Source organism: Pithys albifrons, chromosome 20, assembly GCF_047495875.1.
Source record: "Pithys albifrons albifrons isolate INPA30051 chromosome 20, PitAlb_v1, whole genome shotgun sequence".
NCBI classification, from domain to species: domain Eukaryota; kingdom Metazoa; phylum Chordata; class Aves; order Passeriformes; family Thamnophilidae; genus Pithys; species Pithys albifrons.
Window position 1 is genome coordinate 83,354 of NC_092477.1, and position 27,624 is coordinate 110,977.

The following is a 27,624-nucleotide window of genomic DNA, read 5'->3' on the forward strand; positions in this document are numbered from 1 at the left end:
GGGGCCCAATTAGCATTACAAAATACACAATGGCTTTGTCTCCTGGTACCTTTTCCCTCTGAGGAATCTTCATAGGTCTGGAATTCTGGGCTGAAAAATGGCACTTTCCCGGACCCGCACGTGGAACGCTCCGTCGAGCTTTGCGCCCAGGGAAAAGGTGGCAGCCTTGGGCTCTCAGGTGTCCATTTTGAGGCCCCATTAACCCTAGAAAAGGCACAATTGCTTTCTGTCCAGGCACCTTTTACCTGGGAGAAATCTTCATCGGCCTCGAATTCTGGGATGAGAAAGAGCACATTCCTGGACCCGCAAGTGGCACGCACCGTCGAGCTTTGCGCTTAGGGAAAAGGTTGCAGCCTTGTGCTCTCAGGTGCCAATGATGGGGCCCCATTACCTTTACAAAAAGCACAATGGCTTTCTGTCCTGGCACCTTTTCCCTGGGAGGAGTCTTCATTGGTCTTGAATTCTGGGCTGTAAAATGGCACTTTCTGGGACCAGCACGTGGCACGCACTGTCGTGCTTTGCGCCCAGGCAAAAGGAGGCAACCTCTGGCTCTCAGATGCCAATGACGGGCCCCCATTAACACTAGAAATGGAACAATCGCTTTCTGTCCTGGGAGCCTTTTCCCTGGGAGGAGTCGTCATCCGTCTGGAATCCTGGGCTGAACAAAGCACTTTCTCTGACCTGCACGTGGCAGGCACCATCTAGCATTGCGCCCAGGGAAAAGGTGGCAGCCTTGGGCTCTCAGGTGCCAATGATGGGTCCCCGTTAACACTAGATAAATAACAATCGCTTTCTGTCCTGGCACCTTTTCCCTGGGAGGAATCTTCGTCCGTCTGGAATTCTGGGCTGAAAAACGGCACTTCCCCCGACCTGCAAGTGGAACGCACCGTCGAGCTTTGTGCCCAGGCAAAAGGTGGCAGCCTTGGTCTCTCAGGTGCCAATGATGGGGCCCCATTACCCCTAGAAAAAGAACAATGGCTTTCTGTCCTGGCACCTTTTCCCTGGTAGGAATCTTCATTGGTCTGGAATTTTGGGCTGAAAATGGCTCTTTCCCATACCCACATGTGGCACGCACCGTCGAGCTTTGCGCCCAGGGAAAAAGTGGCAGCCTTGGGCTCTCAGGTGCCAATTTTGGGGCCCCATTAACCCTAGAAAAGGCACAATCGCTTTCTGTCCTGGCACCTTTTCCCAGGGAGAAATCTTCGCTGGCCTGGAATTCTGGGATGAGAAACGGCACATTCCTGGACCCGCAAGTGGCACGCACCGTTGAGCTTTGCGCTCAGGGAAAAGGTTGCAGCCTTGGGCTCTCAGGTGTCAGTGATGTAGTCCCATTGGCCCTAGAAAAGAAACAATCGCTTTCTGTCCTGACACCTTTTCCCAGGGAGGAATCTTCATCGGTCTGGAATTCTGGAATGAGAAACGGCAATTTCCCGGACCCTCACGTAGCACGCATGGTCGAGCTTTGCGCCCAGGGTATAGGAGGCAACCTTGGGCTCTCAGGTGCCAATGATGGAGCCCGATTAACCCTAGAAATGGAACAATCGCTTTCTTTCTTGGGAGCCTCTTCCCTGTGAGGAGTCTTCATCCGTCTGGAATTGAGGGCTGAAAAACGGCACTTTCCCGGACAAGAAAGTAGTACGTGCCGTTGATGTTTGCGTCCACGGAAAAGGTGGCAGCCTTGAACTCTGAGGTGCCAATGATGGGGCACCATTGACCCTAGAAAAGGACAATTCGATTTCTGACCTGGCACCTTTTCCCTGGGAGGTGTTTTCGTCCGTCTGGAATACTGGGCTGAACAAAGCACTTTCTCTGACCTGCATGTGGCAGGCACCATCTAGCTTTGCGCCCAGGCAAAAGGTGGCAGCCTTGGGCTCTCAGGTGCCAATGATGGGGCCCCGTTAACACTAGAAAAATAACACTTGCTTTCTGTCCTGGCACCTTTTCCCTGGGAGGAATCTTCGTCCGTCTGGAAATCTGGGTTCAAAAATGGCACTGCCCCAAACCCGCACAAGGTACACACCGTCGAGCTTTGCGCCCAGGGAAAAGGTGGCAGCCTTGGGCTCTCAGGTGCCAATGATGGTGCCCCATTACCCCTACAAAAGGCACAATGGCTTTCTGTCCTGGCATCTTTTCCCAGGGAGGAATCTTCATCGGTTTGGAATTCTGGTCTGAGAATGGGCACTTTCCTGGACCCGCAAGTGGAACGCACCATCAAGCTTTGCGTCCAGGGAAAAGGTGGCAGTCTTGGGTTCTCAGGTGCCAATGATGGGACCCCATGACCTTTACAAAAAGCACAATGGTTTCTGTCCTGGCACCTTTTCCCTGGGAGGAGTCTTCATTGGTCTGGAATTCTGGGCTGTAAAATGGCAATTTCGGGGACCAGCACATGGCACGCAGTGTCGTGCTTTGCGCCCAGGGAAAAGGAGGCAACCTCTGGCTCTCAGATGCCAATGACGGGCCCCCATTAACACTAGAAATGGAACAATCGCTTTCTGTCCTGGGAGCCCTTTCCCTGGGAGGAGTCGTCAGCCGTCTGGAATCCTGGACTGAACAAAGCACTTTCTCTGACCTGCACGTGGCAGGCACCATCTAGCTTTGCGCCCAGGGAAGAGGTGACAGCCTTGGGCTCTCAGGTGCCAATGATGGGTCCTCGTTAACACTAGATAAATAACAATCGCTTTCTGTCCTGGCACCTTTTCCCTGGGAGGAATTTCCGTCCGTCTGGAATTCTGGACTGAAAAACGGCACTTCCCCCGACCTGCAAGTGGAACGCACCGTCGAGCTTTGTGCCCAGGCAAAAGGTGGCAGCCTTGGTCTCTCAGGTGCCAATGATGGGGCCCCATTACCCCTAGAAAAAGAACAATGGCTTTCTGTCCTGGCACCTTTTCCCTGGGAGGAATCTTCATTGGTCTGGAATTCTGGGCTGAAAATGGCTCTTTCCCATACCCACATGTGGCACGCACCGTCGAGCTTTGCGCCCAGGGAAAAAGTGGCAGCCTTGGGCTCTCAGGTGCCAATTTTGGGGCCCCATTAACCCTAGAAAAGGCACAATCGCTTTCTGTCCTGGCACCTTTTCCCAGGGAGAAATCTTCGCTGGCCTGGAATTCTGGGATGAGAAACGGCACATTCCTGGACCCGCAAGTGGCACGCACCGTTGAGCTTTGCGCTCAGGGAAAAGGTTGCAGACTTGGGCTCTCAGGTGTCAATGATGTAGCCCCATTAACCCTAGAAAAGAAACAATCGCTTTCTGTCCTGACACCTTTTCCCAGGGAGGAATCTTCATCGGTCTGGAATTCTGGAATGAGAAAGGGCAATTTCCCGGACCCTCACGTAGCACGCATGGTTGAGCTTTGCACCCAGGGTATAGGAGGCAACCTTGGGCTCTCAGGTGCCAATGATGGAGCCCGATTAACCCTAGAAATGGAACAATCGCTTTCTTTCTTGGGAGCCTCTTCCCTGTGAGGAGTCTTCATCCGTCTGGAATTCAGGGCTGAAAAATGGCACTTTCCCAGACAAGAAAGTGGTACGCGCCATTGATCTTTGCGTCCACGGAAAAGGTGGCAGCCTTGAATTCTGAGGTGCCAATGATGGGGCACCATTGACCCTAGAAAAGGACAATTCGATTTCTGACCTGGCACCTTTTCCCTGGGAGGTGTCTTCATCCGTCTGGAATTCTGGGCTGAAAAACGGCACTTTCCCGGACCCGCACAGGGTATGCACCGTCGAGCTTTGCACCCAGGGAAAAGGTGGCAGCCTTGGGCTCTCAGGTGCCAATGATGGGGCCCAATTAGCATTACAAAATACACAATGGCTTTGTCTCCTGGTACCTTTTCCCTCTGAGGAACCTTCATAGGTCTGGAATTCTGGGCTGAAAAATGGCACTTTCCTGGACCCGCACGTGGAACGCTCCGTCGAGCTTTGCGCCCAGGGAAAAGGTGGCAGCCTTGGGCTCTCAGGTGTCCATTTTGGGGCCCCATTAACCCTAGAAAAGGCACAATTGCTTTCTGTCCAGGCACCTTTTCCCTGGGAGAAATCTTCATCGGCCTCGAATTCCGGGATGAGAAACAGCACATTCCTGGACCCGCAAGTGGCACGCACCGTCGAGCTTTGCGCTCAGGGAAAAGGTTGCAGCCTTGGGCTCTCAGGTGTCAATGATGGGTCCCCATTACTCCTAGAAAATGAGAAATCCATTCCTGTCCTGGCACCTTTTCCCAGGGAGGAATCTTCATCGGTCTGGAATTCTGGAATGAGAAAGGGCAATTTCCCGGACCCTCACGTAGCACGCATGGTCGAGCTTTGCGCCCAGGGTATAGGAGGCAACCTTGGGCTCTCAGGTGCCAATGATGGAGCCCGATTAACCCTAGAAATGGAACAATCGCTTTCTTTCCTGGGAGCCTCTTCCCTGTGAGGAGTCTTCATCCGTCTGGAATTCAGGGCTGAAAAATGGCACTTTCCCAGACAAGAAAGTGGTACGCGCCATTGATCTTTGCGTCCACGGAAAAGGTGGCAGCCTTGAATTCTGAGGTGCCAATGATGGGGCACCATTGACCCTAGAAAAGGACAATTCGATTTCTGACCTGGCACCTTTTCCCTGGGAGGTGTCTTCATCCGTCTGGAATTCTGGGCTGAAAAACGGCCCTTTCCCGGACCCGCACAGGGTATGCACCGTCGAGCTTTGCACCCAGGGAAAAGGTGGCAGCCTTGGGCTCTCAGGTGCCAATGATGGGGCCCAATTAGCATTAAAAAATACACAATGGCTTTGTCTCCTGGTACCTTTTCCCTCTGAGGAACCTTCATAGGTCTGGAATTCTGGGCTGAAAAATGGCACTTTCCTGGACCCGCACGTGGAACGCTCCGTCGAGCTTTGCGCCCAGGGAAAAGGTGGCAGCCTTGGGCTCTCAGGTGTCCATTTTGGGGCCCCATTAACCCTAGAAAAGGCACAATTGCTTTCTGTCCAGGCACCTTTTCCCTGGGAGAAATCTTCATCGGCCTCGAATTCCGGGATGAGAAACAGCACATTCCTGGACCCGCAAGTGGCACGCACCGTCGAGCTTTGCGCTCAGGGAAAAGGTTGCAGCCTTGTGCTCTCAGGTGCCAATGATGGGTCCCCATTACTCCTAGAAAAGGAGAAATCCATTCCTGTCCTGGCACCTTTTCCCAGGGAGGAATCTTCATCGGTCTGGAATTCTGGAATGAGAAAGGGCAATTTCCCGGACCCTCACGTAGCACGCATGGTCGAGCTTTGCGCCCAGGGTATAGGAGGCAACCTTGGGCTCTCAGGTGCCAATGATGGAGCCCGATTAACCCTAGAAATGGAACAATCGCTTTCTTTCCTGGGAGCCTCTTCCCTGTGAGGAGTCTTCATCTGTCTGGAATTGAGGGCTGAAAAATGGCACTTTCCCAGACAAGAAAGTGGTACGCGCCGTTGATGTTTGCGTCCACGGAAAAGGTGGCAGCCTTGAATTCTGAGGTGCCAATGATGGGGCACCATTGACCCTAGAAAAGGACAATTCGATTTCTGACCTGGCACCTTTTCCCTGGGAGGTATCTTCGTCCGTCTGGAATTCTGGGCTGAAAAATGGCACTTCCCTGGACCTGCAAGTGGCACGCGCCGTCGACATTTGCGCCCAGGCAAAAGGTGGCAGCCTTGGGCTCTCAGATGCCAATGATGGGGCCCCGTTAACACTAGAAAAATAACACTTGCTTTCTGTCCTGGCACCTTTTCCCTGGGAGGAATCTTCGTCCGTCTGGAAATCTGGGTTCAAAAATGGCACTGCCCCAAACCCGCACAAGGTACACACCGTCGAGCTTTGCGCCCAGGGAAAAGGGGGCAGCCTTGGGCTCTCAGGTGCCAATGATGGTGCCCCATTACCCCTACAAAAGGCACAATGGCTTTCTGTCCTGGCACTTTTTCCCAGGGAGGAATCTTCATCGGTTTGGAATTCTGGTCTGAGAATGGGCACTTTCCTGGACCCGCAAGTGGAACGAACCATCGAGCTTTGCGTCCAGGGAAAAGTGCCAGTCTTGGGCTCTCAGGTGCCAATGATGGGGCCCCATTACCTTTACAAAAAGCACAATGGCTTTCTGTCCTGGCACCTTTTCCCTGGGAGGAGTCTTCATTGGTCTGGAATTCTGGGCTGTAAAATGGAACTTTCTGGGACCAGCACGTGGCACGCAGTGTCGTGCTTTGCGCCCAGGGAGAAGGAGGCAACCTCTGGCTCTCAGTTGCCAATGACGGGCCCCCATTAACACTAGAAATGGAACAATCGCTTTCTGTCCTGGGAGCCCTTTCCCTGGGAGGAGTCGTCAGCCGTCTGGAATTCTGGGCTGAACAAAGCACTTTCTTTTACCTGCACGTGGCAGGCACCATCTAGCTTTGCGCCCACGGAAAAGGTGGCAGCCTTGGGCTCTCAGGTTCCAATGATGGGGCCCCATTAACACTAGAAAAATAACACTTGCTTTCTGTCCTGGCACCTTTTCCCTGGAAGGGGTCTTCGTCCGTCTGGAAATCTGGGTTCAAAAATGGCACTGTCCCAAACCCGCACAAGGTACACACCGTCGAGCTTTGCGCCCAGGGAAAAGGGGGCAGCCTTGGGCTCTCAGGTGCCAATGATGGTGCCCCATTACCCCTACAAAAGGCACAATGGCTTTCTGTCCTGGCACCTTTTCTCAGGGAGGAATCTTCATCGGTTTGGAATTCTGGTCTGAGAATCGGCACTTTCCTGGACCCGCAAGTGGAACGCACCATCGAGCTTTGCGTCCAGGGAAAAGGTGGCAGTCTTGGGTTCTCAGGTGCCAATGATGGGGCCCCATTACCTTTACAAAAAACACAATGGCTTTCTGTCCTGACACCTTTTCCCTGGGAGGAGTCTTCATTGGTCTGGAATTCTGGGCTGTAAAATGGCAATTTCTGGGACCAGCACGTGGCACGCACTGTCATGCTTTGCGCCCAGGGAAAAGGAGGCAACCTCTGGCTCTCAGATGCCAATGACGGGCCCCCATTAACACTAGAAATGGAACAATCGCTTTCTGTCCTGGGAGCCTTTTCCCTGGGAGGAGTCGTCAGCCGTCTGGAATCCTGGGCTGAACAAAGCCCTTTCTCTGACCTGCACGTGGCAGGCATCATCTAGCTTTGCGCTCAGGGAAAAGATGGCAGCCTTGGGCTCTCAGGTGCCAATGATGGGTCCCCGTTAACACTAGATAAATAATAATCGCTTTCTGTCCTGGCATCTTTTCCCTGGGAGGAATTTTCATCCGTCTGGAATTCTGGACTGAAAAACGGCATTTCCCTGCACCTGCAAGTGGAACGCACCGTCGAGCTTTGTGCCCAGGCAAAAGGTGGCAGCTTTGGGCTCTCAGGTGCCAATGATGGGGCCCCATTACCCCTAGAAAAAGAACAATGGCTTTCTGTCCTGGCACCTTTTCCCAGGGAGGAATCTTCATTGGTCTGGAATTCTGGGCTGAAAACGGCTCGTTCCCTTAGCCGCATGTGGCACGCACCGTCGAGCTTTGCGCCCAGGGAAAATGTGGCAGCCCTGGGCTATCAGCTGCCAATTTTGGGGCCCCATTAACCCTAGAAAAGGCACAATCGCTTTCTGTCCTGGCACCTTTTCCCAGGGAGAAATCTTCGCTGGTCTGGAATTCTGGGATGAGAAACGGCACATTCCCGGACTTGCAAGTGGCACGCGTCGTCGACATTTGCGCCCAGGGAAAAGGTGGCAGCCTTGTGCTCTCAGGTGCCAAAGATGAGGTCCCATTACCCCTAGAAAAGGCACAATGGCTTTCTGTCCTGACACCTTTTCCCAGAGAGGAATTGACTTCCGTCTGGAATTGAGGGCTGAAAAACGACCCTTTCCCGGACCTGCACAGGGTTTGCACCGTCGAGCTTTGCACCCAGGGAAAAGGTGGCAGCCTTGGGCTCTCAGGTGCCAATGATGGGGCCCAATTAGCATTACAAAATACACAATGGCTTTGTCTCCTGGTACCTTTTCCCTCTGAGGAATCTTCATAGGTCTGGAATTCTGGGCTGAAAAATGGCACTTTCCCGGACCCGCACGTGGAACGCTCCGTCGAGCTTTGCGCCCAGGGAAAAGGTGGCAGCCTTGGGCTCTCAGGTGTCAATTTTGAGGCCCCATTAACCCTAGAAAAGGCACAATTGCTTTCTGTCCAGGCACCTTTTACCTGGGAGAAATCTTCATCGGCCTCGAATTCTGGGATGAGAAAGAGCACATTCCTGGACCCGCAAGTGGCACGCACCGTCGAGCTTTGCGCTTAGGGAAAAGGTTGCAGCCTTGTGCTCTCAGGTGCCAATGATGGGGCCCCATTACCTTTACAAAAAGCACAATGGCTTTCTGTCCTGGCACCTTTTCCCTGGGAGGAGTCTTCATTGGTCTTGAATTCTGGGCTGTAAAATGGCACTTTCTGGGACCAGCACGTGGCACGCACTGTCGTGCTTTGCGCCCAGGCAAAAGGAGGCAACCTCTGGCTCTCAGATGCCAATGACGGGCCCCCATTAACACTAGAAATGGAACAATCGCTTTCTGTCCTGGGAGCCTTTTCCCTGGGAGGAGTCGTCAGCCGTCTGGAATCCTGGGCTGAACAAAGCACTTTCTCTGACCTGCACGTGGCAGGCACCATCTAGCATTGCGCCCAGGGAAAAGGTGGCAGCCTTGGGCTCTCAGGTGCCAATGATGGGTCCCCGTTAACACTAGATAAATAACAATCGCTTTCTGTCCTGGCACCTTTTCCCTGGGAGGAATTTTCGTCCGTCTGGAATTCTGGGCTGAAAAACGGCACTTCCCCCGACCTGCAAGTGGAACGCACCGTCGAGCTTTGTGCCCAGGCAAAAGGTGGCAGCCTTGGTCTCTCAGGTGCCAATGATGGGGCCCCATTACCCCTAGAAAAAGAACAATGGCTTTCTGTCCTGGCACCTTTTCCCTGGTAGGAATCTTCATTGGTCTGGAATTTTGGGCTGAAAATGGCTCTTTCCCATACCCACATGTGGCACGCACCGTCGAGCTTTGCGCCCAGGGAAAAAGTGGCAGCCTTGGGCTCTCAGGTGCCAATTTTGGGGCCCCATTAACCCTAGAAAAGGCACAATCGCTTTCTGTCCTGGCACCTTTTCCCAGGGAGAAATCTTCGCTGGCCTGGAATTCTGGGATGAGAAACGGCACATTCCTGGACCCGCAAGTGGCACGCACCGTTGAGCTTTGCGCTCAGGGAAAAGGTTGCAGCCTTGGGCTCTCAGGTGTCAGTGATGTAGCCCCATTAACCCTAGAAAAGAAACAATCGCTTTCTGTCCTGACACCTTTTCCCAGGGAGGAATCTTCATCGGTCTGGAATTCTGGAATGAGAAACGGCAATTTCCCGGACCCTCACGTAGCACGCATGGTCGAGCTTTGCGCCCAGGGTATAGGAGGCAACCTTGGGCTCTCAGGTGCCAATGATGGAGCCCGATTAACCCTAGAAATGGAACAATCGCTTTCTTTCTTGGGAGCCTCTTCCCTGTGAGGAGTCTTCATCCGTCTGGAATTGAGGGCTGAAAAACGGCACTTTCCCGGACAAGAAAGTGGTACGTGCCGTTGATGTTTGCGTCCACGGAAAAGGTGGCAGCCTTGAACTCTGAGGTGCCAATGATGGGGCACCATTGACCCTAGAAAAGGACAATTCGATTTCTGACCTGGCACCTTTTCCCTGGGAGGTGTTTTCGTCCGTCTGGAATTCTGGGCTGAACAAAGCACTTTCTCTGACCTGCACGTGGCAGGCACCATCTAGCTTTGCGCCCAGGCAAAAGGTGGCAGCCTTGGGCTCTCAGGTGCCAATGATGGGGCCCCGTTAACACTAGAAAAATAACACTTGCTTTCTGTCCTGGCACCTTTTCCCTGGGAGGAATCTTCGTCCGTCTGGAAATCTGGGTTCAAAAATGGCACTGCCCCAAACCCGCACAAGGTACACACCGTCGAGCTTTGCGCCCAGGGAAAAGGTGGCAGCCTTGGGCTCTCAGGTGCCAATGATGGTGCCCCATTACGCCTACAAAAGCCACAATGGCTTTCTGTCCTGACATCTTTTCCCAGGGAGGAATCTTCATCGGTTTGGAATTCTGGTCTGAGAATCGGCACTTTCCTGGGCCCGCAAGTGGAACGCACCATCAAGCTTTGCGTCCAGGGAAAAGGTGGCAGTCTTGGGTTCTCAGGTGCCAATGATGGGACCCCATGACCTTTACAAAAAGCACAATGGCTTTCTGTCCTGGCACCTTTTCCCTGGGAGGAGTCTTCATTGGTCTGGAATTCTGGGCTGTAAAATGGCAATTTCTGGGACCAGCACATGGCACGCAGTGTCGTGCTTTGCGCCCAGGGAAAAGGAGGCAACCTCTGGCTCTCAGATGCCAATGACGGGCCCCCATTAACACTAGAAATGGAACAATCGCTTTCTGTCCTGGGAGCCCTTTCCCTGGGAGGAGTCGTCAGCCGTCTGGAATCCTGGACTGAACAAAGCACTTTCTCTGACCTGCACGTGGCAGGCACCATCTAGCTTTGCGCCCAGGGAAGAGGTGACAGCCTTGGGCTCTCAGGTGCCAATGATGGGTCCTCGTTAACACTAGATAAATAACAATCGCTTTCTGTCCTGGCACCTTTTCCCTGGGAGGAATTTTCGTCCGTCTGGAATTCTGGACTGAAAAACGGCACTTCCCCCGACCTGCAAGTGGAACGCACCGTCGAGCTTTGTGCCCAGGCAAAAGGTGGCAGCCTTGGTCTCTCAGGTGCCAATGATGGGGCCCCATTACCCCTAGAAAAAGAACAATGGCTTTCTGTCCTGGCACCTTTTCCCTGGGAGGAATCTTCATTGGTCTGGAATTCTGGGCTGAAAATGGCTCTTTCCCATACCCACATGTGGCACGCACCGTCGAGCTTTGCGCCCAGGGAAAAAGTGGCAGCCTTGGGCTCTCAGGTGCCAATTTTGGGGCCCCATTAACCCTAGAAAAGGCACAATCCCTTTCTGTCCTGGCACCTTTTCCCAGGGAGAAATCTTCGCTGGCCTGGAATTCTGGGATGAGAAACGGCACATTCCTGGACCCGCAAGTGGCACGCACCGTTGAGCTTTGCGCTCAGGGAAAAGGTTGCAGCCTTGGGCTCTCAGGTGTCAATGATGTAGCCCCATTAACCCTAGAAAAGAAACAATCGCTTTCTGTCCTGGCACCTTTTCCCAGGGAGGAATCTTCATCGGTCTGGAATTCTGGAATGAGAAACGGCAATTTCCCGGACCCTCACGTAGCACGCATGGTCGAGCTTTGCACCCAGGGTATAGGAGGCAACCTTGGGCTCTCAGGTGCCAATGATGGAGCCCGATTAACCCTAGAAATGGAACAATCGCTTTCTTTCTTGGGAGCCTCTTCCCTGTGAGGAGTCTTCATCCGTCTGGAATTCAGGGCTGAAAAATGGCACTTTCCCAGACAAGAAAGTGGTACGCGCCATTGATCTTTGCGTCCACGGAAAAGGTGGCAGCCTTGAATTCTGAGGTGCCAATGATGGGGCACCATTGACCCTAGAAAAGGACAATTCGATTTCTGACCTGGCACCTTTTCCCTGGGAGGTGTCTTCGTCCGTCTGGAATTCTGGGCTGAAAAACGGCACTTTCCCGGACCCGCACAGGGTATGCACCGTCGAGCTTTGCACCCAGGGAAAAGGTGGCAGCCTTGGGCTCTCAGGTGCCAATGATGGGGCCCAATTAGCATTACAAAATACACAATGGCTTTGTCTCCTGGTACCTTTTCCCTCTGAGGAACCTTCATAGGTCTGGAATTCTGGGCTGAAAAATGGCACTTTCCTGGACCCGCACGTGGAACGCTCCGTCGAGCTTTGCGCCCAGGGAAAAGGTGGCAGCCTTGGGCTCTCAGGTGTCCATTTTGGGGCCCCATTAACCCTAGAAAAGGCACAATTGCTTTCTGTCCAGGCACCTTTTCCCTGGGAGAAATCTTCATCGGCCTCGAATTCCGGGATGAGAAACAGCACATTCCTGGACCCGCAAGTGGCACGCACCGTCGAGCTTTGCGCTCAGGGAAAAGGTTGCAGCCTTGGGCTCTCAGGTGTCAATGATGGGTCCCCATTACTCCTAGAAAATGAGAAATCCATTCCTGTCCTGGCACCTTTTCCCAGGGAGGAATCTTCATCGGTCTGGAATTCTGGAATGAGAAAGGGCAATTTCCCGGACCCTCACGTAGCACGCATGGTCGAGCTTTGCGCCCAGGGTATAGGAGGCAACCTTGGGCTCTCAGGTGCCAATGATGGAGCCCGATTAACCCTAGAAATGGAACAATCGCTTTCTTTCCTGGGAGCCTCTTCCCTGTGAGGAGTCTTCATCCGTCTGGAATTCAGGGCTGAAAAATGGCACTTTCCCAGACAAGAAAGTGGTACGCGCCATTGATCTTTGCGTCCACGGAAAAGGTGGCAGCCTTGAATTCTGAGGTGCCAATGATGGGGCACCATTGACCCTAGAAAAGGACAATTCGATTTCTGACCTGGCACCTTTTCCCTGGGAGGTGTCTTCATCCGTCTGGAATTCTGGGCTGAAAAACGGCCCTTTCCCGGACCCGCACAGGGTATGCACCGTCGAGCTTTGCACCCAGGGAAAAGGTGGCAGCCTTGGGCTCTCAGGTGCCAATGATGGGGCCCAATTAGCATTACAAAATACACAATGGCTTTGTCTCCTGGTACCTTTTCCCTCTGAGGAACCTTCATAGGTCTGGAATTCTGGGCTGAAAAATGGCACTTTCCTGGACCCGCACGTGGAACGCTCCGTCGAGCTTTGCGCCCAGGGAAAAGGTGGCAGCCTTGGGCTCTCAGGTGTCCATTTTGGGGCCCCATTAACCCTAGAAAAGGCACAATTGCTTTCTGTCCAGGCACCTTTTCCCTGGGAGAAATCTTCATCGGCCTCGAATTCTGGGATGAGAAACAGCACATTCCTGGACCCGCAAGTGGCACGCACCGTCGAGCTTTGCGCTCAGGGAAAAGGTTGCAGCCTTGTGCTCTCAGGTGCCAATGATGGGTCCCCATTACTCCTAGAAAATGAGAAATCCATTCCTGTCCTGGCACCTTTTCCCAGGGAGAAATCTTCATCGGTCTGGAATTCTGGAATGAGAAAGGGCAATTTCCCGGACCCTCACGTAGCACGCATGGTCGAGCTTTGCGCCCAGGGTATAGGAGGCAACCTTGGGCTCTCAGGTGCCAATGATGGAGCCCGATTAACCCTAGAAATGGAACAATCGCTTTCTTTCCTGGGAGCCTCTTCCCTGTGAGGAGTCTTCATCCGTCTGGAATTGAGGGCTGAAAAATGGCACTTTCCCAGACAAGAAAGTGGTACGCGCCGTCGATGTTTGCGTCCACGGAAAAGGTGGCAGCCTTGAATTCTGAGGTGCCAATGATGGGGCACCATTGACCCTAGAAAAGGACAATTCGATTTCTGACCTGGCACCTTTTCCCTGGGAGGTATCTTCGTCCGTCTGGAATTCTGGGCTGAAAAATGGCACTTCCCTGGACCTGCAAGTGGCACGCGCCGTCGACATTTGCGCCCAGGCAAAAGGTGGCAGCCTTGGGCTCTCAGATGCCAATGATGGGGCCCCGTTAACACTAGAAAAATAACACTTGCTTTCTGTCCTGGCACCTTTTCCCAGGGAGGAATCTTCGTCCGTCTGGAAATCTGGGTTCAAAAATGGCACTGGCCCAAACCCGCACAAGGTACACACCGTCGAGCTTTGCACCCAGGGAAAAGGTGGCAGCCTTGGGCTCTCAGGTGCCAATGATGGTGCCCCATTACCCCTACAAAAGGCACAATGGCTTTCTGTCCTGGCACTTTTTCCCAGGGAGGAATCTTCATCGGTTTGGAATTCTGGTCTGAGAATGGGCACTTTCCTGGACCCGCAAGTGGAACGAACCATCGAGCTTTGCGTCCAGGGAAAAGTGCCAGTCTTGGGCTCTCAGGTGCCAATGATGGGGCCCCATTACCTTTACAAAAAGCACAATGGCTTTCTGTCCTGGCACCTTTTCCCTGGGAGGAGTCTTCATTGGTCTGGAATTCTGGGCTGTAAAATGGAACTTTCTGGGACCAGCACGTGGCACGCAGTGTCGTGCTTTGCGCCCAGGGAGAAGGAGGCAACCTCTGGCTCTCAGTTGCCAATGACGGGCCCCCATTAACACTAGAAATGGAACAATCGCTTTCTGTCCTGGGAGCCCTTTCCCTGGGAGGAGTCGTCAGCCGTCTGGAATTCTGGGCTGAACAAAGCACTTTCTTTGACCTGCACGTGGCAGGCACCATCTAGCTTTGCGCCCACGGAAAAGGTGGCAGCCTTGGGCTCTCAGGTGCCAATGATGGGGCCCCATTAACACTAGAAAAATAACACTTGCTTTCTGTCCTGGCACCTTTTCCCTGGGAGGGGTCTTCGTCCGTCTGGAAATCTGGGTTCAAAAATGGCACTGCCCCAAACCCGCACAAGGTACACACCGTCGAGCTTTGCGCCCAGGGAAAAGGGGGCAGCCTTGGGCTCTCAGGTGCCAATGATGGTGCCCCATTACCCCTACAAAAGGCACAATGGCTTTCTGTCCTGGCACCTTTTCCCAGGGAGGAATCTTCATCGGTTTGGAATTCTGGTCTGATAATCGGCACTTTCCTGGACCCGCAAGTGGAACGCACCATCGAGCTTTGCGTCCAGGGAAAAGGTGGCAGTCTTGGGTTCTCAGGTGCCAATGATGGGGCCCCATTACCTTTACAAAAAACACAATGGCTTTCTGTCCTGACACCTTTTCCCTGGGAGGAGTCTTCATTGGTCTGGAATTCTGGGCTGTAAAATGGCAATTTCTGGGACCAGCACGTGGCACGCACTGTCATGCTTTGCGCCCAGGGAAAAGGAGGCAACCTCTGGCTCTCAGATGCCAATGACGGGCCCCCATTAACACTAGAAATGGAACAATCGCTTTCTGTCCTGGGAGCCTTTTCCCTGGGAGGAGTCGTCAGCCGTCTGGAATCCTGGGCTGAACAAAGCACTTTCTCTGACCTGCACGTGGCAGGCATCATCTAGCTTTGCGCTCAGGGAAAAGATGGCAGCCTTGGTCTCTCAGGTGCCAATGACGGGCCCCATTACCCCTAGAAAAAGAACAATTGCTTTCTGTCCATTGTGTATTTTGTAATGCTAATTGGGCCCCATCATTGGCACCTGAGAGTCCAAGGCTGCCACCTTTTCCCTGGGTGCAAAGCTCGACGGTGCATACCCTGTGCGGGTCCGGGAAAGGGCCGTTTTTCAGCCCAGAATTCCAGACGGAAGTCGATTCCTCTCTGGGAAAATGTGTCAGGACAGAAAGCCATTGTGCCTTTTCTAGGGTCAATGGGGCCCCATCTTTGGCACCTGAGAGCCCAAGGCTGCCACCTTTTCCCTGGGCGCAAATGTCGACGGCGCGTGCCACTTGCAAGTCCGGGAATGTGCCGTTTCTCATCCCAGAATTCCAGGCCAGCGATTTCTCCCTGGGAAAAGGTGCCAGGACAGAAAGCGATTGTGCCTTTTCTAGAGTTAATGGGGCCCCAAAATTGGCAGCTGAGAGCCCAGGGCTGCCACCTTTTCCCTAGGCGCAAAGCTCGACAGTGCGTGCCACATGCGAGTAAGGGAATGTGCCATTTTCAGCCCAGAATTCCAGACGGAAGTCAATTCCTCCCTGGGAAATGGTGTCAGGACAGAAAGCCATTGTGCCTTTTCTAAGGATAATGGGGCCCCATCTTTGGAACCTGAGAGCTCAAGTCTGCCACATTTTGCCTGGGCGCAAAGCTCGACGGTGCGTTCCACTTGTGGGTCCGTATAAGTGCCGTTTTTCAGCCCAGAATTCCAGACGGATGAAAACTCCTCCCAGGGAAAAGGTGCCAGGACAGAAAGCGATTGTGCCTTTTCTAGGGTTAATGGGGCCCCAAAATTGACACCTGAGAGCCCAAGGCTGCCACCTTTTGCCTGGGCGCAAAGCTCGACGGAGCGTTCCACATGCAGATCCGGGAAAGTTCCATTTTTCAGCCCAGAATTCCAGACCGATGAAGATTCCTCAGAGGGAAAAGGTGCCATGAGACAAAGCCATTGTGTATTTTGTCATGGTAATGGCGCCCCATCATTGGCACCTGAATACCCAAGGCTGTCACCTTTTCCCTGGGTGCAAAGCTCGACAGTGCGTACCCTGTGCGGGTCCGGGAAAGTGCCATTTTTCAGCCCTGAATTCCAGACGGAAGTCAATTCCTCTCTGGAAAAAGGTGCCAGGACAGAAAGCAAGTGTTATTTTTCTAGTGTTAACGGGGCCCCATCATTGGCACGTGCGAGCCCAAGGCTGCCACCTTTTCCCTGGGAGCAAATGTCGACGGCGCGTGCCACTTGCGGGTCCGGGGAAGTGCCATTTTTCAGCCCAGAATTCCAGACGGATGAAGATACCTCTCAGGGAAAAGGTGCCAGGTCAGAAATCGAATTGTCCTTTTCTAGGGTCAATGGTGCCCCATCATTGGCACCTGAATACCCAAGGCTGCCACCTTTTCTGTGGGCGCAAACATCAACGGCGCGTACCACTTTCTTGTCCGGGAAAGTGCCGTTTTTCAGCCCTGAATTCCAGACGGATGAAGACTCCTCACAGGGAAGAGGCTCCCAGGACAGAAAGCGATTGTTCCATTTCTAGGGTTAATCGGGCCCCATCATTGGCACCTGAGAGCCCAAGGTTGCCTCCTATACCCTGGTGCAAAGCTCGACCATGCGTGCTACGTGAGGGTCCCAGAAATTGCTGTTTCTCATTCCAGAATTCCAGACCAATGAAGATTCCTCCCAGGGAAAAGGTGCCAGGACAGAAAGCCATTTTGAATTTTCTAGGGATAAGGGGGCCCCATCATTGGCACATGAGAGCCCAAGGCTGCCACCTTTTGCCTGGGCGCAAAGCCCGGCGGTGCATGCCACATGCGGTTTTTTCAGCCCAGAATTCCAGACTAACGATGATTCCTCCCAGGGAAAAGGCTCCCAGGACAGAAATCGATTGTTCCCTTTCTAGGGTTAATGCAGCCCCATCATTGACACCTGAGAGCCCAAGGCTGCCACCCTTTCTCTGGTCGCACACCCCAAAGGTCCATGTTACATGCGGGTTTTTCATCCCAGAATTCTAGATGGATGAAAATTCCTCCCAGGGAAAAGGTGTCAGGACAGAAAGCGATTGTTCCTATTCTAGGGTTAATGGGGCTCCATCATTGACACCTGAGAGCCCAAAGCTGCCACCTTTTCCCTGGCCTCAAAGCTCGACAGTGCAGGCGAGGTGGGGGTCTGGGAAAATGCCGATTTTCAGCCCAGAATTCCAGATGGCCCAAGATTCCTCCCAGGGAAAATGTGCCAGGACAAAAAGCGTTTGTTCCTTTTCTAGGTTAATGGGGCCCCATCATTGGCACCTGAGAGCCCAAGGTGGCTACCTTTCCCCTGGGCTCAAACCTCGACGGAACGTGGCACGTGCGTCTCCGGGAAAATGCCATTTTTCAGCCCAGAATTCCAGACGGCCCAAGATTCCTCCCAGGGATAAGGTGCTGGGACAGACAGCGATTGTTCCTTTTCTAAGAGTAGTGGTGCCCCATCATTGGCACCTGAGAGTCCAAGGCTGCCACCTTTTGCCTGGGCTCAAAGCTCGATGGAGCGTACCAAGTGCGGGTTCGGGAAAGTGCCATTTTTCAGCCCAGAATTCCAGACAGACGAAGATTCCTCCCAGGGAAAAGGTGCCAAGACAGAAAGTGATTGTGCCTTTTCTAGGGGTAATTGGGCCCCATCACTGGCACCTGAGAGCCCAAGGCTGCCACCTTTTCCCTGGGCTCAAAGTCCGACGGCGCGTGCCACTTGCGGGTTATTCAACCCAGAATTCCAGACGGATGAAGATTCCTGCCAGGGAAAACGTGCCTGGACAGAATAAGATTGTTCTTTTTCTAGTGTTAATGTGAGCCCACTTTTGACACCTGAGAGCCCAAGGGTGCCACCTTTTCTCTGGGCTCAAAGCACGACGGAGTGTGCCACGTGCGGTTTAGGGAAAGTGCCGTTTATCAGCCCGGAATACCAGGCGGTTTAAGATTCTACCCTTGGATAAAGCGTCAGGGGAGAAAGCGATTGTTCAATTTCTAGGGTTAATGCGGACCCATCATTGACACCTGAGAGCCCAAGACTGCCACCTTTTCCCTGGGCTCAAACCTCGATGGAGCGTGCCACATTCGTGCCAGGGAAAGTGTAGTTTTTCAGCCTAGATTTCCGGACAGACAAAGATTCCACCCTGGGAAAAGGTGCCAAGACAGAAAGTGATTTTTACATTTCCTGGGTTAATGGGGCCCTATCACTGGAACCTGAGAGTCCAAGGCTGCCACCTTTTCCCTGGGCGGAAAGCCTGACGGTGCCTACCACATGCAGTTTTTAAAGCCCAGAATTCCAGAGGGACGATGATTCCTCCCTGGGAAAAGGTACCAGGACAGAAAGGGATTGTTCCTTTTCTTGAGGTAACGGGGCACCATCATTGGCACCTGAGAGCCCAAGGCTGCCACCTTTTCCCTGGCCTCAAAGCTCGACGGAGTGTGCCAGGTGCGGTTCCGGGAAAGCGTGATTTTTCAGCCCAGATTTCCAGACGGATGAAGATTCCTGCCAACTAAAAAGTGCCAGGACAGAAAGTGCTTGTTCCTTTTCTAGGGTTAATAGGGCCCCATCATTGGCACCTGAGAGCCCAAGGCTGCCACCTTTTCCCTGGGCACAAAGCCCGACGGTGCATGCCACATGCGTTTTTTTCAGCCCTGAATTCCAGACTAACGATGATTCCTCCCTGGGAAAAGGTGCCAGGAGAGAAAGCGATTGTTCCTTTTCTAGGGTTAATGCAGCCCCATCTTTGGCAGCTGAGAGCCCAAGGCTGCCACCTTTTCCCTGGGCTCAAACCTCGACGGTGCATGCCATGTGCGGGTCCGGCAAATGCCGTTTTTCATCCCAGAATTCAAGATGCATGAAGATTCCTCCCAGGAAAAAGGTGCCAGGGCAGAAAGCCATTGTGCCTTTTCTAAGAATAAAGGGGCCCCATCACTTTCACCTGAGAGCCCAAGGCTGCCACCTTTTCCCTGGGCTCAAAGATCGACGATGCGTGCCACATGCGGGTAAGGGAAAGTGCCTTTTTTCAGCCCAGAATTCCAGACGGACAAGATTCCTCCCAGGGAATAGGTGCCAGGTCAGAAAGGGATTGTTCCTTTTCTTGGGGTAATGGGGCTCCATCATTGGCAACTCAGAGCCCAAGACTGCCACCTTTTCCCTGGTCTCAAAGCACAACGGAGAGTACCAGGTGCGGGTCAGGGTACGTGCCTTTTTTCAGCCCAGATTTCCAGACTGACGAAGATTCCTCCCAGGGAAAAAGTGCCAGGACAGAAAGCGATTGTTCCAGTTCTAGGGTAAATGCGGCCCCCTCATTGGCACCTGACAGCCCAAGGCTGTCACCATTTTCCTGGGCTCAAAGCCTGACGGCGCGTGCCACATGCCCTTTATTCAGCCCTGAATTCCAGACAGACGATGATTTCTCTCTGGGAGAAACTCGCCAGGACAGAAAGCGATTGTTCCTTTTCTAAGGTTAATGCAGCCCCATCTTTGGCAGCTGAGAGCCCAAGGCTGCCACCTTTACCGTGGGCTCAAAGATCGACGGTGCATGCCAGGTGCAGATCCGGGAAATGCCTTTTTTCATCCCAGAATTCCAGACGGATTAAGATTCCTCCCAGGGAAAAGGTGCCAGGACAGAAAGAGATTGTTCCTTTTCTAGGGTTAATGGGGCCCCATCATTGACACCTGAGAGCCCAAGACTGCCCCCTTTTCCCTGGGGGCAAACCTCGACGGAGTGTGCCACATTCGTTACAGGGAAAGTGTAGTTTTTCAGCCCAGATTTCCGGACAGACAAAGATTCCACCCTGGGAAAAGGTACCAAGACAGAAAGCGATTTTTACTATTCCTGGGTTAATGGGGCCCCATCATTGGCACCTGAGAATCCAAGGCTGCCACCTTTTCCCTGGGCGGAAAGCCCGACGGTGCCTACCACATGCTGTTTTTTAAGCCCAGAATTCCAGAGGGACGATGATTCCTCCCTGGGAAAAGGTGCCAGGACAGAAAGGGATTGTTCCTTTTCTGGGTTAATGGGACCCCATCATTGGCACCTGAGAGCCAAAGGCTGCCACCTTTTCCCTGGGCGCAAAGCTCGACGGTGCATGCCAAGTGCAGGTTTTTTCAGCCCAGCATTCCAGACGGATGAAGATTCCTGCCAGGGAAAATGTGCCAGGACAGAAAGCGATTGTTACTTTTCTAGTGTTAATGCGGTCGCACTTTTGGCACCTGAGACCCCAAGGCTGCCACCTTTTCCCTGGGCTCAAAGCTCGATGCAGCGTGCCAAGTGCGGGTCTGGGATAGTGCCGTTTTTGAGCCCAGAATTCCAGACGGACCGAGATTCCTCCCAGGGAATATGTGCTAGCACAGAAAGCGATTGTGCCTTTTCTAGGGGTAATGGGGCCCCATCATTGGCATCTGAGAGCCCAAGGCTGCCACCTTTTCCCTGGGCTCAAAGCACGACAGAGCGTGCCAGGTGCGGGTCAGGGAAAGAGCCGTTTATCAACCCGGAATTCCAGGCGGTTTAAGATTCTACCCTGGGATAAAGTGCCAAGACAGAAAGTGATTGTTCCATTTCTAGGTTTAAATGGCCACATCATTGGCACATGGCAGCCCAAGGCTGCCGCCTTTCCCCTGGCCTCAAAGCTCGACGGAGTGTGCCAGGTGCGGTTCTGGAAAGCGTAATTTTTCAACCCAGATTTCCAGACGGCCCAAGATTGGTCCCAGGGAAAAGGTGCCAGGACAGAAAGCGATTGCTTCTTTTCTAGGGTTAATGGGGCCCCATCATTGGCACCTGAGAGCCGAAGGCTGCCACCTTTTCCCTGGGCTCAAAGCCCGACGGTGCATGCCACATGCGGTTTTTTCAGCCCAGAATTCCAGACGGACGATGATTCCTCCCTGGGAAAAGGTGCCAGGGAGAAAGCCATTGTGCCTTCCCTAAGAATAATGGGGCCCCATCACTGGCAGCTGAGACCCCAAGGCTGCCACCTTTTCCCTGGGCTCAAGCCTTGACGATGCATGCCATGCGCGGGTCCGGCAAATGCAGTTTTTCATCCCCGAATTCCAGATAGATGAAGATTCTTCCCAGGATAAAGGTGCCAGGACAGAAAGCAATTGCTCCACGTGTAGGGTAAATGGGGCCCCCTCATTGCCACCTGAGACCGCAAGGCTGTCACCTTTTCCTGGACGCAAAGCCCAACGGTGCGTGCCATTTGCGGGTTTTTCAGACCAGATTTCCAGACGGATGAAGATTCCTCGCAGGGAAAATGTGCTAGGACAGAAAGCGATTGTTCCTCTTCTAGTGTTAATGGGGCCCCACTTTTGGAACCTGAGAGCCCAAGGCTGCCACCTTTTCCCTGGGCTCAAAGCACAACGGAGCGTGCCAGGTGCGGGTCAGGGAAAGCGTAATTTTTCAGCCCAGATTTCCAGACAAACCAAGATTCCTCCCTGGGAAAACGTGCCAGGGCAGAAAGCGTTTGTTCCTTTTCTAGGGTTAATGGGGCCCCATCATTAGCACCTGAGAGCCCAAGGCTGCCACCTTTGGGCGCAAAGCCCGACGTTGCGTGCCACATGCAGTTTTTTCAGCCAAGAATTCCAGACGGACGATTATTCCTCCCTGGAAAAAACGTGCCAGGATACAAAGCGATTGTACCTTTTCTAAGGGTATTGGGGCCCCATCATTGACAGCTGAGAGCCCAAGGCTGCCACCTTTTCCCTAGCCTCAAAGCTCGACGGTGCGTGCCACATGCGGGTCCGGGTCAGTGCTGTTTTTCAGCCCCGAATTCCAGACAGATGAAGATTCCTCCCAGCGAAAAGGTGCCAGGACAGAAAGTGATTGTTCCTTTTCTAGGGTTAATGGGGCCCCATCATGGGCACCTAAGAGCCCAAGACTGCCACCTTTTCACTGGGCGCAAAGCTCGACGGAGCGTGGCAAGTGCGAGTCAGGGAAAGTGCGGTTTTTCAGCCCAGGTTTCCAGACGGACGAAGATTCCTCCCAGGGAAAAGGTGCCAGGACAGAAAGCAATTTTTACATTTCTTGGGTTAATGGGGCCCCATCATTGGCACCTGAGAGTCCAAGGCCTCAACATTTTCCCTGGGCGCATAGCCCGACGGAGCGTGCCAGGTGCAGGTTTTTCAGCCCAGAATTCCAGACGAACCAAGATTCCACCAAGCGAAAATGTGCCAGGACAGAAAGCGATTGTTCCTTTTCTAAGGATTAATGGGGCCCCTTCATTGGCACTTGACAGCCCAAGCCTGCCACCTTTTCACTGGGAACAAAGCTCGACGGAGCCTGCCACGTGTGGGTCTGGGAAAGTGCTTTCTGTCCTGGCACCTTTTCCCAGGGAGGAATCATCGTCCATCTGGAATTCTGGGCTGAAAAAACCGCATGTGACACCCACCGTCGGGCTATGCGCCCAGGGAAAAGGTGGCAGCCTTCGGCTGTCGGGTGTCAAATGATGAGGCCCCATTAGCCCTAGAAAAGGAACAAACGCTTTCTGTCCTGGCACCTTTTCCTAGGGAGGAATCTTGGTTTTTCTGGAAATCTGGGTTGAAAAATTGCGCTTTCTCAGAACCGCACCTGGCACACTCCGTCGAGCTTTGAGGCCAGGGAAAAGGTGGCAGCCTTGGGCTCTCAGGCGCCAATGATTGGGCGCCTTAAACCCAGAAATGGAAAAATCGCTTTCTGTCTTGGAATTTTATCCCAGGGTAGAATCTTAAACCTCCTGGAATTCTGCGCTGATAAACGGCACTTTCCCTGACCCGCAACTGACACGCTCCGTCGAGCTTTGAGCCCATGGAAGAGGTGGCAGCCTGGGACTCCCTGGTGCCAAATGTGGGACTGCATTAACATTAGAAAAGGCACAATTGCTTTGTGTCCTGGCACCTTTTCCCTGGGAGGAATCTTCGTCCGTAAGGAATTCTGGGCTGAAACACGGCATTTTCCCTCACCCGCACTTGGCACGCTCCGTTGAGCTTCGAGCCCAGGGAAAAGGTAGCAGCCTTGGGCTCTCAGGTGCCAATGATGGGCCCAATTACTCTTAGAAAAGGCACAATCCCTTTCTGTCCTGGCACCTTTTTCTCTGGGAGGAATCTTGGGCCCTCTGCAATTCTGGGCTGAAAACTGGAACTTTCCCAGACCCGCACCTCGCCCGCACTGTCGAGCTTTGAGCCCAGGGTTCTCAGGTGCCTAAGATGGGTCCGCATTAACCCTAGAAAAAAAAGAATCGCTTTCTGTCCTGGCACGATTTCCAAGGGAAGAATGTTCATTTTTCTGAATTTCTGGCTTTAAAAACCCGCATGTGACAGGGACCGTTGGGGTGCTCACCGAGGGAAAAGGTGGCAGCATAGGCTCTCAAGTGCCAATGATGGGGCCCCATAAACCCTAGAAAAGGAACAATCACTTTCTGTCCTGGCACTTTTTTCCCTAGCAGTAATCCTCGTCCATCTGGAATTCTGGGCTGAGAAACGGCACTTTCCCGGACCCCCACCTGGCACACTCCGTTGACCTTTGAGCCCAGGGAAAAGGTGACAGCCTTGGGCTGTCATGTGGCAATGAGAGGGCCGCATTTACCCTAGAACTGGAATAATCGCTTTCTGTCCCGGAACGTTTTCCATATGAGGAATCTTCGTCATTCTGGAAATCTGGGCTGAAAAACAGCATCTACCCTTACCCGCCGCTGGCACACTCTGTCGAGCGTTGAGCCCAGGGAAAAGGTGGCAGCCTTGGGCTGTCAGGAGTCAACGAAGGGGCCATATTAACACAAGAAATGGAACAATCCCTTTCTGTCCTGCCACCTTTTCCCAGGGAGGAATCTTTGTCTGTCTGGAATTCTGGGCTTAAAAAAGAGCATGTGGCATGCACCATCCAGCTTTACGCCCAGGGAAAAAATGGGGGCCTTGGACTCTCAGGTACCAATGATGGGGCCCCATTAACCCAAGAAATTTAAAAATCGCTTTCTGTCCTGGCACCTTTTCCATGGGAGTAATCTTCATCCGTCTGGAATTCTGGGATGAAAATCGGCACTTTCCTGGACCATCGAGCTTTGCGACCAGGGAATAGGTGGCAGTCTTGGGCTCTCAGGTGCCAATGATGGGGCCCCATTACCTTTACAAAATACACAATGGCTTTGTGTCCTGGCACCTTTTCCCTCTGAGGAATCTTCATCGGTCTGGAATTCTGGGCTGAAAAAACGGCACTATCCCTGCCCCTCAAACTATGCACCGTCGAGTATTGCGACCTGGGTAAAGGTGGCAGCTTTGGGCTCTCACGTGCCAATGATGGAGCCCCATTACCCCTAGAACTGGAACAATCGCTTTCTGTCCTGGCACCTTTTCCCTGGGAGGAATCTTCATCGGTCTGGAGTTCTGGGCTGGAAACGGCTCTTTCCCTTACCCGCATGTGGCACGCACCGTCAAGCTTGTGCCCAGGGAAAAAGTGGCAGTCTTGGGCTCTCAGGTGCCAATGATGGGGCCCCAATAGCCCTAGAAAAGGCACAATGGCTTTCTGTCCTGGGTCCTTTTCCCTGGGAGAAATCTTCATCGGTCTGGAATTCTGGGATGAGAAACTGAACTTTCCCTGACCCGCAGAAGGTACGCACGGTTAAGTTTGCGCCCAGGGAAAAATTGGAAGCCTTAGGCTCTCGGGTTCGAATGATGGGGCCCCATTAACCCTAGAAAAGGTCCAATCCCCTTCTGTCCTGGCTCGTTTTCCCAGGAAGGAATCGTTATCGGTCTGGAATTATGCACTGAGAAACGGCACATTCCCTGACCCGCACGTGGCACGCAGGGTCGAGCTTTGCGCCCAGGACAATGGTGGAACCCTTGGGCTCTCGGGTTCCAATGATGGGGCCCCATTAACCATAGAAAAGATACAATTGCTTTGTCCTGGCACTTTTCCCCAGGGAGGAATAATCGGTCGTCTGGAATTCTGGGCCGAAAAATGGCACTTTCCCTGACCCGCACCTGGCACACACGGTTGAGATTTGCGCCCAGGGAAAAGGTGGCATCCTTAGGCTTCTCAGCTGACAATGATGGGGCCCCAATAACCCTAGAAAAGGCACAATCCCTTTCTGTCCTGACCGCCTTTCCCTGGGGGGAATCTCCATCCGTCTGGAATTCTGGCTGAAAATCGGCACTTTCCTGGACCCGCACAAATACGCACCATCGAGCTTTGCACCCAGGGAATAGGTGGCAGCCTTGGGCTCTCAGCTGCCAATGATGGGGCCCAATTAGCATTACAAAATACACAATGGCTTTGTCTCCTGGTACCTTTTCCCTCTGAGGAATCTTCATAGGTCTGGAATTCTGGGCTGAAAAATGGCACTTTCCCGGACCCGCACAAGGTATGCACCGTCGAGATTTGCACCCAGGGAAAAGGTGGCAGCCTTGGGCTCTCAGGTGTCAATGATGCGGCCCCATTTCCCCTAGAAAAGGCACAATCACTTTCCGTGCTGGCACATTTTCCCTGGGAGGAATCTTCGTCCGTCTGGAATTCTCGTCTGAAAAACAGCACTTTCCCGGACCCTCAAGTTGTATGCACCATCGAGCTTTGCGCCCAGGGTAAAGGAGGCAGCCTTGGGCTCTCGTGTGTCAATGATGGGGCCCCATTAACCCTAGAAAAGGAACAATCGCTTTCCATCCTGACAGCTGTTCCCTGGGAGGAATCTTCATTGGTCTCGAATTCTGGGCTGAAAATCGGCACTTTCCTGGAGCCGCACAAATACGCACCGTCGAGCTTGTTTCCCGGGGAAAAGGTGGCAGCCTTGGGCTCTCAGGTGCCAATGATGGGGTCCCATTCACCCTAGAAAAAGTCCAATTGCTTACTGTCCTGGTACCTTTTCCCAGGGAGGTATCTTCAACTGTCTGGAATTGTGGGCTGTGAAACGGCAGTTTCCCTGACCCACACATGGCAGGCAGGGTCGAGCTTTGTGCCCAGGGAAATGGTGGCAGCCTTGGGCTCTCAGGTGCCAATTATGGGGCTCCATTAACCCTAGAAAACCCAGAATGCCTTTTTGTCCTGACACCTTTTCCGTGTTAGGAATCTTCGTGTGTCTGGAATTCTAGGCTGAAAAACGGCACATTCCCGGACCCAAAAGTGGTAGGCAATGTCCAGATTTGCGCCCAGGGAAAAGGTGGCAGCGTTGGGCACTCAGGTGTCAATGATGGGGCCCCATTAACCCTGGAAAAGGAACAATCCCTTTCTGTCCCGACACCTTCAAAGGATGGGGCCCCATTAACCTTAGAAAAGTATCAATGCCTTTCTATCGTGACATCTTTTCCTCTGGAGGAATCTTCGTCCATCTGGAATTCTGAGCTGAAAAACCGCATCTTCCCAAACCCGCACATGGCACGCACCATCTAGCTTTGCGCCCATGGAATAAGTGGCAGCCTTGGGCTCTCAGGTGCCAATGATGGGGCCCCATTAACCCTAGAAAAGGAGAAATAGCTTTCTTTCCTAGTACCTTTTCCCAGGGAGGAATCTTCATCGGTCTGGAATTCTGGGCTGTAAACGGCTCATTCCCGGACTTGCAAGTGGCACGCGCCGTCAACATTTGCGCCCATCGAAAAGATGGCAGTCATAGGCTCTCAGGTGTCAATTTTGGGGCCCCATTACCTTTACAAAATGCACAATGGCTCTGTGTCTTGGCAGCTTTTCCCTGGGAGGAATCTTCGTCCGTCTGGAATTTTGGGCTGAAAATCGGTACTTCCTCAGACCCGCACAAGATACGCACTGTTGAGCTTTGCGCCCAGGGAAAAGGTGGCAGCCTTCAGCTCTTAGGTGCCAATTTTAGGGCCCCATTAACCCTACAAAAGGCACAATCGCTTTCTGACCTGGCACCTCTTCCCAGGGAGGAATGTTCATCAGTTTGGAATTCTGGGCTGAGAATTGGCACTTTCCTGGACACGCAAGTGGAACGCACCTTCGAGCTTTGCGTCCAGGGAAAGGTGGCAGTCTTGGGCTCTCAGGTGCCAATGATGGGGCCCCATTCACCCTAGGAAAGGCACAATGGCTTTCTGTCCTTACACCTTTTTCATGGAAGGAATCTTTGTCCGTCTGGAATTCTGGGCTGAAAAACGGCACTTTTTTGGATCCGCATGTGGCACGCACCGTCGAGCTTTGCGCCCAGGGAAAAGGTGGCAGCCTTGGGCTCTCAGGTGCCAATGATGTGACCCCATTAACACTAGAAAAGGTCCAATCGCTTTCTGTCCCTGCAGCTTTTCTCAGGGAGGCACCTTCATCCATATGGTATTCTGGGCGGAAAAACGGCATTTTCCCGGACCCGCAAGTGGCATGCACCTTCGAGCTTTGTGCCCAGGGAAAAGGTGGCAGCCTTGGGCTCTCGGGTTCCAATGATGGGGCCCCATTAACCCTAGAAAAGGTCCAATTTCTTTGTCCTGGCACTTTTTCCCAGGGAGGAATAATCGGTCGTCTGGAATTCTGGGATGAAAAATGGCACTTTCCCTGACCCGCACCTGGCACGCAC